This window comes from Cupressus sempervirens, chromosome 5, assembly GCF_028749045.1.
Source record: "Cupressus sempervirens isolate cs-2001-9-10 chromosome 5, ASM2874904v1, whole genome shotgun sequence".
In the NCBI taxonomy this organism is placed as follows: domain Eukaryota; kingdom Viridiplantae; phylum Streptophyta; class Pinopsida; order Cupressales; family Cupressaceae; genus Cupressus; species Cupressus sempervirens.
In genome coordinates this window covers 104,494,367-104,506,822 of record NC_143122.1, presented here as the reverse complement: position 1 = coordinate 104,506,822, position 12,456 = coordinate 104,494,367, and positions in this window count along the sequence as shown.

Sequence of the window (12,456 nt, the reverse complement as noted above, 5' to 3'; positions counted from 1 at the left end):
TGGTCAGGATTAAAGGTGAAGTTCAGTCATAAAGGGAGATTTCCAAATTAAAGTGAGTTAACAGATTTAATTTGAGTAAAATAATGAGTTAACTGATTCAATTTGAGTAGAAAAAGGAGTTAACTGATTTAACTTATTTTTTATCAATAGTGAACTGGAAATATCCCTTTTTGAACCGAAGAGAGATTTTGTTGAGATATTTAATTTAATAAAATGAGATATGCTCTCATAATTATTTTTTCTATTTAATTAAATAATCTTTAATTAATTAGAAACACTTTTATTATTTAATTAAATAACTTCATTTCACTAATTAGGAATGGGTTCTCATTTAATTAAATAACTTTGTATAATTAATTAGAAGTAAATGTTCCATTTAATTAAATAATTTCATTTAATTATTTCAAAAAAAAATTCAAAACTAGTCAACTCAAGTCAACCGTGGTTAAATCTGGTCAACTTGTGGTCAAACTTGATCTTTGCGTATGTGAATACGAGCAAATGTGAGTATGAATTCCAGCAACAATTCGATGCAAATTCTCATTCAGCCTTTCAAAATGAAGAGATGAGAGTCTCTTAAATAGACTTTTCTAAAATTTATCAAGGGTTGAGATCGATTTCAATCAACGGTCAGGATTAAAGGTGAAGTTCAGTCATAAAGGGAGATTTTCAAATTAAAGGGAGTTAACAGATTTAATTTGACTAAAATAAGGAGTTAACTGATTCAATTTGAGTAGAAAAAAGGAGTTAACTGATTTAACTCATTTTTGATCCATAGTGAACTGGAAATTTCCCTTTTTGAACTGAGGAGAGATTTTGTTGAGATATTTAATTTAATAAAATGAGATATGCTCTCATAATTACTTTTTCTATTTAATTAAACAATCTTTAATTAATTAGAGACACTTTTTTTATTTAAGTAAATAGCTTCATTTAATCAATTAGGAATGGCTTCTCATTTAATTAAATAACTTTGTTTAATTAATTAGAAGTAAGTACTCCATTTAATTAAATAATTTTGTTTAATTATTTCAAAATTTGTTTTGAAACTAGTCAACTCAAGTCAACCATCTTTAAATTTGGTCAACTTTTTGTCAAACTTGATCTTTGCGTATGTGAATATGAGAAAATGTGAGTATGAATTCTAGCAACAATTTGATGCAAATTCTCACTCAACCTTTCAAAATGAAGAGATGAGGGTCTCTTAAATAGACTTTCTTGGAATTCATCAACGGTCGAGATCGATTTCAATCAACGGTCAAGATTAAAGGTGAAGTTCAGTTATAAAGGGAGATTTTCAAATTAAAGGGAGTTAACAGATTTTATTTGAGTAAAATAAGGAGTTAACTGATTCAATTTGTGTAGAAAAAGGAGTTAACTCATTTAACTCATTTTTTATCAATAGTGAACTGAAAATTTCCCTTTTTGAACTCAAGAGAGATTTTGTTGAGATATTTAATTTAATAAAATGAGATATGCTCTCATAATTACTTTTTCTATTTAATTAAATAATATTTAATTAATTAGAGACACTTTTCTTATTTAATTAAATAACTTCATTTATTCAATTAGGAATGGCTTCTCATTTATTTAAATAACTTTATTTAATTAATTAGAAGTAAGTACTACATTTAATTAAATAAATTCGTTTAATTATTTCAAAATTCTTTTCGAAACTAGTCAACTCAATTCAACTGTGGTTAAATCTTGTCAACTTTTGGTCAAACTTGATCTTCGTGTATGTGAATATGAGCAAATGTGAGTATGAATTCCAGCAACAATTCGATGCAAATTCTCATTCAACCTTTCAAAATGAAGAGATGAGGGTCTCTTAAATAGACTTTCCTGGAATTCATCAATGGTTGACATCGATTTCAATCAACAGTCAGGACTAAAGGTGAAGTTCAGTCATAAAGAGAGATTTCCAAATTAAAGGGAGTTAATAAATTTAATTTGAGTAAAATAAGGAGTTAACTGATTCAATTTGAGAATAAAAAGGTGTTAACTGATTTAACTCATTTTTTATCAATAGTGAACTGGAAATTTTCCTTTTTGAACTAAAAAGAGATTTTCTTCAGATAATTAATTTGATAAAATGAGATATGCCCTCATAAATATGTTTTCTATTTAATTAAATAATCTTTAATTAATTAGAGACACTTTTCTTATTTAATCAAATAACTTCATTTAATCAATTAGGAATGGCTTCTCATTTATTTAAATAACTTTGTTTAATTAATTAGAAGTAAGTACTTCATTTAATTAAATAATTTTGTTTAATTATTTCAAAATTCTTTTCGAAACTAGTCAACTCAAGTCAACTGTGGTTAAATCTGGTCAACTTTTGGTCAAACTTGATCTTTGTGTATGTGAATATGAGCAAATGTGAGTATGAATTCCAGCAACAATTCGATGCAAATTCTTATTCAACCTTTCAAAATGAAGAGATAAGGGTCTCTTAAATAGACTTTCCTAGAATTCATCAACGGTTAAGATCGATTTCAATCAATGGTTAAGATCTATTTCATAAAGCGAGATTTCCAAATTAAAGGGAGTTAACAGATTTAATTTGAGTAAAAGAAGGAGTTAATTGATTCAATTTGAATAGAAAAATGAGTTATCTGATTTAACTCATTTTTTATCAATAGTGAACTCGAAATTTCCCTTTTTGCACTGAAGCGAGATTTTGTTGAGATATTTAATTTAATAAAATGAGATATGCTCTTATAATTACTTTTTCTATTTAATTAAATAATCTTTAATTAATTAGAGACACTTTTCTTATTTAATTAAATAACTTCATTTAATTAATGAGGAATGGATTCTTATTTAATTAAATAACTTTGTTTAATTAATTAGAAGTAAGTACTCCATTTAATTAAATAATTTTGTTTAATTATTTCAAAAAAATTTCGAAACTAGTCTAATCAAGTCAACCGTGGTTAAATCTGGTTAACTTTTGGTCAAACTTGATCTTTGTGTATGTGAATATGAGCAAATGTGAGTATGAATTCCAACAACAATTCGATGCAAATTCTCATTCAACCTTTCAAAATGAAGAGATGAGGGTCTCTTAAATAGACTTTCCTGAAATTCATCAACGGTTGAGATCGATTTCAATCAACGGTCAGGATTAAAGGTGAAGTTCAGTCATAAAGGGAGATTTCTAAATTAAAGGGAGTTAACGGATTTAATTTGAGTAAAATAAGGAGTTAACTGATCCAATTTGAGTAGAAAAAAGAGTTAATTGATTTAACTCATTTTTTATCAATAGTGAACAGGAAATTTCCCTTTTTGAATTGAAGAGAGATTTCGTTGAATAGTAATCCATTTAATTAAATAATTTCGTTTAATTATTTCAAATTTTTTTTTGAAACTAGTCAACCGTGGTTAAATCTGGTCAACTTTTAGTCAAACTTGATCTTTGCATATGTCAATATGAGCAAATGTGAGTATAAATTTCATCCACAATTTGACGCAAATTCTCATTCAACCTTTCAAAATGAAGAGATGAGGGTCTCTTAAATAGACTTTCCTGAAATTCATCGACGGTTGAGATCGATTTCAATCAACGCTCAGGATTAAAGGTGAAGTTCAATCATAAAGGGAGATTTCAAAATTAAAGGGAGTTAACAGAATTAATTTTAATAAAATAAAGAGTTAACTGATACAATTTGAGTAGAAAAAGGAGTTAACTGATTTAACTCATTTTTTATCAATACTGAACTGTAAATTTCACTTTTTGAACTGAAGAGAGATTTTGTTGAGATATTTAATTTAATAAAATGAGATCTACTCTCATAATTACTTTTTCTATTTAATTAAAGAATCTTTAATTAATTAGATACACTTTTTTTATTTAATTAATTAACTTCATTTAATTAATTAAGAATGGCTTCTCATTTAATTAAATAACTTTATTTAATTAATTAGAAGTAAGTATTCCATTTAATTAAATAATTTTATTTCAAAATTCTTTTCAAAACTAGTCAACTCAAGTCAACTGTGGTTAAATTTGGTCAACTTTTGGTCAAACTTGATCTTTGTGTATGTGAATATTAGCGAATGTGTGTATGAATTCCAACAATAATTCGATACAAATTCTCATTCAACCTTTCAAAATAAAGAGATGAGGGTCTCTTAAATAGACTTTCCTAGAATTCATCAATGGCTGAGATTGATTTCAATCAAAGGTCAGGATTAAAGGTGAAGTTCAGTCAGAAAGGCAGATTTCCAAATTAAAGGGAGTTAACAGATTTAATTTGAGTAAAATAAGGAGTTAACTGATTCAATTTGAGTAGAAAAAGGAGTTAATTCATTTAACTCATTTTTTATCAATAGTGAACTGGAAATTTCCCTTTTTCAACTGAAGAGACATTTTGTTGATATATTTAATTTAATAAAATGAGATATGCTCTAATAATTACTTTTTCTATTTAATTAAATAATCTTTAATTAATTAGAGACATTTTTCTTATTTAATTAAATAACTTCATTTAATTAATTATGAATGGCTTCTCATTTAAATAAATAACTTTGTTTAATTAATCAGAAGTAAGTACTCCATTTAATTAAATAATTTTGATTAATTATTTCAAAATTCTTTTCAAAACTATTCAACTCAAGTCAACTGTGGTTAAATCTCGTGAACTTTTGGTCAAACTTGATCTTTGCATATGTGAATATGAGCAAATGTAAGTATGAATTTCATCCACTATTCGATGCAAATTCTCATTCAACCTTTCAAAATGAAGAGATGAGGGTCTCTTAAATAGATCTTCCTGGAATTCATCAATGGTTGAGATCGATTTCAATCAACGGTCAGGATTAAAGGTGAAGTTCAGTCATAAAGGGAGATTTCCAAATTAAAGAGAGTTAACAAATTTAATTTGAGTAAAATAAGGAGTTAACTGATTCAATTTCAGTAGAAAAAGGAGTTAACTAATTTAATTCATTTTTTATCAATAGTGAACTGGAAATTTTCCTTTTTGATCTGAAGAGTGATTTTGTCGAGATATTTAATTTAATAAAATGAGATATGCTCTCATAATTACATTTTCTATTTAATTAAATAATCTTTAATTAATTAGACACACATTTATTATTTAATTAAATAACTTCATTTAATTAATTAAGAATGGCTTCTCATTTAATTAAATAACTTTGTTTAATTAATTAGAAGTACTCCATTTATTTAAATAATTTTGTTTAATTATTTCAAAATTCTTTTTGAAACTAGTCAACTCAAGTCAACCGTGGTTAAACCTGGTCAACTTTTGGTCAAACTTGATCTTTGCGTATGTGAATATGAGCAAATGTGAGTATGAATTCCAGCAACAATTCGATGCAAATTCTCATTCAACCTTTCAAAATGAAGAGATGAGGGTCTCTTGAATAGACTTTCCTAGAATTCATCAACAGTTGAGATCGATTTCAATCAATGGTTAGGATTAAAGGTGAAGTTCAGTCATAAAGGGAGATTTCCAAATTAAAGGGAGTTAAAAGATTTAATTTGAGTAAAATAAGGAGTTAACTGATTCAATTTGAGTAGAAAAAGGAGTTGACTCATTTAACTCATTTTTGATCAATAGTGAACTGGAAATTTCCCTTTTTGAACTCAAGAGAGATTTTGTTGAGATATTTAATTTAATAAAATAAGATATGCTCATATAATTACTTTTTCTATTTAATTAAATAATCTTTAATTAATTAGAGATGCTTTTCTTATTTAATTCAATAACTTCATTTAATTAGTTAGGAATGGCTTCTCATGTAATTAAATAACTTTGTTTAATTAATTAGAAGTGAGTACTCCATTTAATTAAATAATTTGGTTGAATTATTTCAAAATTCTTTTCGAAACTAGTCAACTCAAGTCAACCGTGGTTAAATCTGGTCAACTTTTGGTCAAACTTGATCTTTGCGTATGTGAATATGAGCAAATGTGAGTATGAATTCTAGCAACAAATTGATGCAAATTCTCATTCAACCTTTCAAAATGAAGAGATGAAGGTCTCTTAAATAGACTTTCTTGAAATTTATCAACGGTTGAGTTCAATTTCAATCAACGGTCAGGATTAAAGGTGGAGTTCAGTCATAAAGGGTGATTTCCAAATTAAAGGGAGTTAACAGATTTAATTTGAGTAAAATAAGGAGTTAATTGATTCAATTTGAGTAGAAAAAGGGGTTAATTGATTTAACTCATTTTTTATCAATAGTGAACTGAACATTTCCCTTTTTGAACTGAAGAGAGATTTTTTTGAGATATTTAATTTAATAAAATGAGATATGATCTCATAATTACTTTTTCTATCTAATTAAATAATCTTTAATTAATTAGAGACACTTTTCTTATTTAATTAAATAACTTCATTTAATTAATTAGGAATGACTTCTCATTTAATTAAATAACTTTATTTAATTAATTAGAAATAAGTACTGCATTTAATTAAATAATTTTGTTTAATTATTTCAAAATTCTTTTCAAAACTAGTCAACTCAAGTCAACTGTGGTTAAATCTCGACAATTTTTTGGTCAAACTTGATCTTTGCGTATGTCAATATGAGCAAATGTGAGTATGAATTCCAGCAACAATTGGATGCAAATTCTCATTCAACCTTTCAAAATGAAGAGATGAGGGTCATTTATATAGACTTTCATGGAAGTCATCAATGGTTGAGATCGATTTCAATCAATAGTCAGGATTAAAGGTGAAGTTCAGTCATAAAGGGAGATTTCCAAATTAAAGGGAGTTAACAGATTTAAATTGTGTAAAATAAAGAGTTAATTGATTCAATTTGAGTAGAAAAATGAGTTAACTTATTTAACTCATTTTTGATCAATAGTGAACTAGAAATTTCCCTTTTTGAACTGAAGAGACATTTTGTTGAGATATTTAATTTAATAAAATGAGATATGCTCTCATAATTACTTTTTCTATTTAATTAAATAATCTTTACTTAATTAGAGACACTTTTCTTATTTAATTAATTAGGAATGGCTTCTCATTTAATTAAATAACTTTGTTTAATTAATTAGAAGTAACATCTCCATTTAATTAAATAATTTTGTTTAATTATTTCAAAATTCTTTTCGAAACTAGTCAACTCAAGTCAACCGTGGTTAAATCTGGTCAACTTTTGGTCAAACTTGATCTTTGCATATGTGAATATGAGCAAATGTGAGTATTAATTCCAGCAACAATTCGATGCAAATTCTCATTCAACCTTTAAAAATGAAGAGATGAGGGTCTCTTAAATAGACTTTCCTGAAATTCATCAATGGTTGAGATCGATTTCAATCAACGGTCAAGATTAAAGGTGAAGTTCGATCATAAAGGGATATTTTCAAATTAAAGGGAATTAACAGATTTAATTTCAGTAAAATAAGGAGTTAACTAATTCAATTTGAGTAGAAAAAGGAGTTAACTGATTTAACTCATTTTTGATCAATAGTGAACATAACTGGATAAATCTGTGATAATAACTGGCTAAACCCATGAAGCTACGAATTTATGACACATTAGTCAGTGTAGGCCAATCTATTATCGCCTGAATCTTTGCAGGAACCACTAAAATACCATCACCTGAAATAACATGCCCTAAATACTGAATCTCTATTTTGAAGAATTTGCACTTAGCTGCATTAGCATAAAGCTAATTGTCTCTCAAACACTGCAATACCAACCGCAAGTGTTCCTCATGCTCCTTCTAAGTCCTAGAATATACCAATATGTCATCAAGAAAAATGAGTACAAACCTGTCCAGATAAGATCGAAACACACCATTCATCAAACTCATGAAAATCGATGGAGCATTAGTCAATCCGAAAGGTACCACTGTGAACTCATAATGCCCATAACTTTTTCGAAAAGCAATCTTATGAATATTCACTTCCTTAATGCGAAGCTGGTGGTATCTTGACTTAAGGTCAATCTTGGAGAATACTGTAGCTCCCTTGATCTGATCGAATAAGTCATCAATCCTAGGTAAAGGATAACTGTTCTTAATAGTCACCTTATTCAACTATCTATAGTCAATACAAAGGCGCAAAGAACCGTCTTTCTTCTTCACAAAGAGCACTGGACCTCCCGATGGTGATACACTAGGTCAAATTCTCCCTTTGGCCAGAAGTTCCTCTAGCTGAAGACATAGCTCACCCAATTCCTGAGTAGTCATGTGATAAAGAGCTTCACGGATAGGCTCTGCTCCAGGAATCAAATCAATACTAAAGTCAATGTCCCTCTTTGGAGGCGTGCCTGGAATCTCACTTGGAAAGACATCTGCGTACTCCTGCAAAATAGGGTGATCCAAAGTCTCCCTCATGGGATATTCTTCATCAAGATCATTTACCATAACAACAAATTTTTGACATCCCTTTCGAAAACTTCGCTTCAATTGCATAGCAGAAATCATCCCCAGAGATATAGGCCTCGGTATCCCAACTATCTGTACATCATTCCCTTTGTCATCTTGGCACATAATAATTTTCTTCCTGCAATCTTTACTGGCTCTATGAGATCCAAGCTAGTCCATGCCTAGAACCAAATCATAGGAACCAAGGGGTATGACTCGAAGATCTCTGCCGTATCAAAGCTTCCTAAACTAAGCCTGCACTTATGAACTATAGAGTCTATGGAAACCTTAATGCCTGAGGCTAGTTCCACTTGCTAACCATAATCTTGCTTCACCACATCCAGCTTACACTTAGAAACTATAGATGGTGAAATAAATGAATCTGTAGCTCCTAAATCAAACAATACTAAAAGAGATATACCTCTAATAGCACCTGTGGTCTCAACCATTGTTCCTTGATGATCTGCCTGACGCTGATCAACTACTGCAAAAACTCTATGAGCTCTACCTGCATCACCCACTGTAGGTCTAGTTCCTGAGAATTGAGGTGCTCACTGAGGGCACTGAGCTGCATAATGTCCAATCTGACCACATGAAAAACATTCCATATTTCTTTTGGAACTGCTTCCCATAGGTGGTACATTAGATTGCTGACGACTGTTCCTGCTCACAAAAGATTGGTTACTCTAAGCTGGCTAATTGGTCTGATTCTGTTTATTGCGTTGAGCATTGCAGTTGTTCTTGATGTTAGAACCTTTGCCACCACCTTGAGCTTGAGAATTTGAGCCCTTCTGTTGCTGTGTCTGCTGAGACTGTTCCTGGTACTGTTTCCCCTTAGAGAAAGAAAACTTCTTGTTACCACCTAAATTATCATTGCTTTTAGATCCTGATACTGCTGGCGCTCCTATAAAACTACCTTGACCAAGGTTGACACTTTTCTCAACAAGGATAGCTCGATGCACCGCATCCTTGAGGTTTTTTGGCTCAAATACCTTAACTCTCCCACTAATACAGTTATTGAATCCCCTAATAAAATCTTGTGTCAACTGAGCTGAATTTTCACTGAACCTTGAAAAAGACATAAGCTCATAAAACTTACGCTCATACTTGGTCACTGACAAAGTGTACTATCTAAGATTATGAAATTCATCAGCCCTTTGCTATTTCCATTCCTCTAGTAGGAATCGTTCATAGAAACTCTCTAAGAATAACTCCCATGTAACATTGCTCATATCAATTCCCAACTTCTTCTCCTCTATCGTCCACCAAGTGGCCCAAAAATTCTCTAAGTTAGTGATCGTAAATTAGTTATTCCAAAGTACCCAGAGCTCCCAATGTAGAAACTTGGGCTCTGATACCAAATGTAATGCCCCGCCAAGGGATCCAAAGAATTAACCTAGAATTTCACTAAGTTTAGTAGCATTTTTTTTTTTTTGAAAGCAAATACCACACATAACTAATGCACAATAATAGAAGCAATAGTAATGTCCATCTGAAAATAAACATAACATAAATAACATATTAGATTCTTTAAGATCCCTTAACGTTGAATTACATACATGAATCCATTTAGTACAACATCCACATGAAATAATAATGATAAGTCCAATGTTTATACATTACATTTCAAATACTCAATCATCCACTGTACATGTCACAAGGTATGACAAGCTCAAAAGAATATACATACATAGAATAAGGTACATCATCCTATTCTAATCCATGATACATCAAATTAGAGATAATCACATGATACACATGATAGATCATCATAGAAGTCATATAAATCCATCATAAAGATCAAACATAATAAACTAAGTGCATGGTTCCTCCCAACCATTAATAGCATCATTAGACCATCGTGGATCCTAGCCATCCCTCTGTGCATAAAATTCCAAATCACAGAAGAGATCATTGGTATTACATAGTAGGAATGTCACTCCTAATAAATACAACATCATATGTAGAAGTAATCTAACATGTAAATAAAAGCATAAGATAACATCATCTAACATATGCTAATCATCAATGAAAAAGGATACATATCCACCATCATGAAGGACGCATCAGCCACGATATCTCAATGAATCTCAAAATGATAAGAGTGGAAAATACACTACCACCCGACCGCATGGTACCTAAGGGGTCTGCTCCCACCGTGCTAAGGAGATAACCTCAAGTCAAAAATAGGCTATCAAATTCACATAGCACATATCTTTATAAGTCTAGGAATCCTAAAAGTATACTAACTCAAAGGTTCCAATACAAAATCTGACATCTAATCCCAGAGGCACACAATGACATGTAGGAACCTACTATGCAAGAGGGAAAGTGTCATCGCAATTATCACGTACAAGTTACCCTGGCAATTAGCTAAACTCCACAGCTCCATACTGATTTCATGTGGCCACTAGTATCCACTCATACTGATGAGGCATACTACAAAATGCAAGGTCGCAACCATGCATCTCACTACTCCCATCCTAGCCTGTATGAGCACTCAAGGCATGGGTAAGAACAAAACACTTATATTTTTAGGTTCATTCAGTTAGTATTAGGAGTGAATGTTATCACTTATTAATCCAACTTACAATGAGTTACCCTGGAAGCCTCTTAGGGCCTCGGCCCCCATTGCAAGCCACTTCCCATCACTACATGCAGATATCCTACCCTAATGCTCATGGAATCATAAATCTCAAAATCACAAAAGATAATCCATAATAAAATCATCAAATATGCATAAAAAGCATCAAATCTTCATGAGCTATCATCCATAGAAAATCATGAACACAACAGTTCTCTATTGGCAACTGAAGTATCACTGATAATCAAATATCCAATGGTTCTCAATAACCAAAATATATATCTCAATCATACTGATCGAAGACTCCAAAAATGGTTGAGTCAAACATGTCACAACATGATATCATCAAAAATAAATCCACATTACAGACCCATCATGGCGACTAGAAAATAATCAAGGATAACTGATCGATGACCAAAATAATGGTTAAGTCAAGTGTCTCATAAATAAAAATCTCAACTATAACAATCAGTAATCACAACCAATACATAGAGCATTCCATCACATAACCATGGTTGGGTTTATAAAGATCGAGATTAAAACATCATCATGTCACCACAATCACATAACCCCCAAGCCTCTGGTAGATGTCCTATACTGGTCAACACTAGTCAACCCAAAACTCAAAACAATAGCTTAAAGAATACACAATGCAAACACATGTTTTGGTTATACCAAGTTTACAAAATGTAGAGATCTCAGTTTCAGTTTTCAAGTTTGAATGGAGGAACACATATATTGTTTTTGGATAAAAGTTTTCCTTATTAGAACTAAAAAAAATCCATTTTCCAATTAATAATATTTGTTTGATACATTCCCCACTAAACTATCAATTCTTTATTTAATAATTTAAAACAATTAAATTATTAAATAGTTGAAAGTTATTAAAGAGTCACCTTTATGAAAATAAAGCTTCAATATAAATCATTTATCAAATAATAATAACTTAAATTTATAAATAACATGTTTACATATCTCACACACACACACACACACACACACACACACACACACACACACACACACACACACACACACACACACACACACACACACACACACACATATATGCATACATACATACATATGTAAATATATAAATAGTTAATAAGTTTTCATAAAATCGATTTAACAATTTCGATTGACACCATATTATATAGCAATGAGAATCGATTGATTATAAATGTTTTAACATAAAAAAATTTTTTGCATCACATTAACATTAATTTACCACCCCCAAACACTTGCTACGGTATGCGGTACCTGCGGTCGCAAGCACTGCGCCAACAACGGGTACGTAGTACCCCTGTCGCCATAGACCTGCGATGGCAGGTCTCTGCCTTCTGCAGGCGTGGGTACAATTTGTGCCCACAAAATTTCATTACATACATTGATTCATGTGATATGAATCGCGATGCAATTTATTAAATTTTTCCATTGCAATTTATCAATCCCTCATTCAGCGTATTATATATAAATATACATAGGTATATATATATACATATATATATCAGTAT